This window comes from Triticum aestivum, chromosome 3B (assembly GCF_018294505.1).
Source record: "Triticum aestivum cultivar Chinese Spring chromosome 3B, IWGSC CS RefSeq v2.1, whole genome shotgun sequence".
Lineage (NCBI taxonomy): Eukaryota > Viridiplantae > Streptophyta > Magnoliopsida > Poales > Poaceae > Triticum > Triticum aestivum.
This window is the reverse complement of record NC_057801.1, coordinates 68,139,234-68,142,189: the sequence shown is the minus strand read 5'-3', so window position 1 is coordinate 68,142,189 and position 2,956 is coordinate 68,139,234. Positions and strand designations below refer to the sequence as shown.

At 49.0% G+C, this 2,956-nt stretch overlaps 1 pseudogene; it reads right to left on the bottom strand.

The window, feature by feature from the left end:
• Positions 1–86: 86 nt before the first annotated feature.
• Positions 87–1,745, bottom strand: LOC123064811 (premnaspirodiene oxygenase-like; annotated as a pseudogene).
• Between the last annotated feature and the right edge of the window lie 1,211 nt (positions 1,746–2,956).

The window sequence follows — 2,956 nt, the reverse complement described above, 5'->3', positions numbered from 1 at the left end:
ATATATATATATATATATATATAGGACAAATTTTATCTACAAGCAGTGGTAGTTACCACCATCTTCTTTGGCATCCACGTGTCCCTCTTCCCCCGCCCTCAAACGTGGCATCAAATCAACCGGGTAGTGGCTATTGTTAACGGGTGCCAATGCAATTTAGTAGGTGGAAACTAATTCAGTTTTTATAATTAAATAATCTGGCAAGCGGGTGACAGGCTGTTGCAACTATCTCCTCAATCTTAGGTGCGTACAACAATATTTTCATCGCATAAGCCTGTGAACGTGAGGCTGATTATTCTTCTCTTTTAAACTGGTGCTGATTATTCTTGATAAGCACCGTAGATGGTGATTTTCTTATCCAAAGTACGTATTTATATCTTTTTTTAACAAGTAGTTTTTGTTGGAAATAGGTCGTATAGGAACGTATAACTCTTTTTTGATTCTTCTATTATAGTATGAAATATATTGTCTTTTTTAGAACCGCATAGAGTATACTCATATATATACCTGTAGTACGGAGTATTGACATGTAACTTTTGTTGTATGGAGTATGCACTACTAAGTAAAATTGGAGTGTGGAGTATAAGCATTTGATTATTTGAGTATGGATTATTAACACCAAGCTGGAGTATTAACACTCTTTTACGTGAATGTACAAAATATGTGTCCCAAAAAAGTAGTATTTTGTATGTATTTTATAGTTCGTTTCAGAATTATGTGTCCCAAAATTGTACTGCAATAGTAGTAGGACTAACCAAGATAACTGCTTTGACCGTGGAGCGGGTGATGGGGAAGCCAAAGTCTTCATTTCCGTGAAGGCCGAGGAGAACTTCCACCGGGTTCTTCTCCGACGCGGTTGACCTGCCAGTCTTGAGGATTTACTCCGTGTGGTCGATGATCTCCTCCAGGATGCCGTTGACGGTGTCACGAACGCTCTGGAGGTTCATGCTTATGCTAGGGAGGAAGATAAAATCCCCGTGAAACCAGGGAAGAGCTCAGGGATCGAGAAGCTGGTGCTGTAGACGAACCTGTGCTTGATGGCCGCCACGAAGTCTTCGGCTCTGCTGCTCTTCATGCCGACCGCCCGGCCGCCCCGGTGTCGTCGACGAGGCTCCGCACCTCGTCCTCCCGGATGTCCTTGTAGGAGCGGACGCGGTCGTTGCTCAGGATCTCCTAGACGCACAGCTTTCGGAGCTTTCCGAAGTAGTCGCCGGGGATAGGGCAGAATAGGTGGTCCGTCGAGCCACGATGTCGCCAGCCATGAGCTTCGCCCCAGTGGCCAAGATGGCGCCGTGGGTCTTGAGCACCTCGCGGGCAGCCTCCTTGGACGGAACCACCACCACAGCACGTGCCCGGCGCGGAGGTACATGAGCGGCCAATGCACGCTGGCCAGCTCGCCCATCGTGCGGTGCGGCAGCGCGTTAAATCACCAGCCGGTGCGCGCTCCCGATCACCGGCAGGTTCGGCGGCCCCGGTGGCAGCCGTCGTCACGGCTTCAGGAGCTGGACAACCGTGAGCCAACACTGACACGAGAGCAAAGCAGAGCACAGGTATACAAGATCGTCGTCCATGGTGAAAAGCGTGATGTATTGGCTGTGCTCTTCGGGTTGTGTGCGAGCCTTCTTATATATAGCCCGCCCCGACCGGATGCACGAACAATATTACGTGTGCATCTGATGGGATGTAAGTAATTCAACCACCTTGCGTGATTGAATTGCTTATATTACGTATACATGTAGGACCTGGTTGTCCTGCCATGACAAAATGGCATCGGGTGATGAGCACCAAACGGAAGATGCCTACAGCTTTCCCTCCTTTTTGAGCGGTGCTATACGGACGATAAAATACAGGCGATTCATGACGACAGTGAAATCCAGCTACCCATGCAGGTGTACAGGGGAGCAATGGCCGCTGGATACTTAGTCGTCTTCATATCGTCTACGCTTTTATCGTGTGTAGAGCAGTTCCGCTCCTTTTTATAACAGATACAAACAACATGTGATATTGGAGTTTGCTAGCTGGAGACTTTGTCGTTTGCATCTGCATCTACATCTGCATCTGCATGTGATGGGACTTGTTCTGCATGTCCTAGCTCGAGACAAAATGGTATCGGAAGACTAGCACCCAACGAAGATGCTCTGGCTGTTCCTTTCTTCTCTAGAGAGAAGGCTCAAAGACCTCGGCTTTAAAATTAACAGAGTCATTCCCGCAATAATAATAGTAATACTAATTATTATTATTATCATTTATTATTAATAGAGCCATGACCAGCCATGAGAGTTAGAGCATCTTCAGTTTGACACACCAAACGTTTCTATACGTTCTGATGGATGGCCCGGTCACTGACTAGTCAAAAAACTCGACCCAAATGGATGTCTAATACCGGCTCCAAACGTCTAGGCTGACCGGCACTCCTTATGTCCACCGCAAACCTAGGGCAGGTATGGGAAGGTCCGGGCGCGTCTGCAACATTGGATCTGGCTCATGCCGGCCCACCCTGATCTCACATATATTCGTTCCCATCCGCTCCCCTGACCGAACCCTAACTACTCCACTCCACTCCGCTTCGCTTCGCCCTCCCAAGCTCCCTGCCGGCGATCTCCGGCCTTCTCCGGCATGGCGGGCAGTGGATCTGACTCTAACCAATCTGGATCCGTCGATTCTTTGTCGTCCTATGCGGGATGGAGGAGGCTATGGCCGTCTGCATTTTCCTTCTTTGTTCCTGGGTCGGCGCAACTGGGGCTCGGATCAACCGAGGCTGGAGCATCGCAGTCATTTAGCCTCGCCATCTCCATGCACAGGCATATGAGTGCAATAGGGACTGGTGTACCCATCGTGGGCTAGAAATGATGAGGCTGGCCAAGGCCCGCCTCGCTGCCGACATGGTGGTGGCGGCAGATGCATCCACGTAAATTTTTACGTACGTTTATAGGCTCGTCTGACATGGCATAGTTTG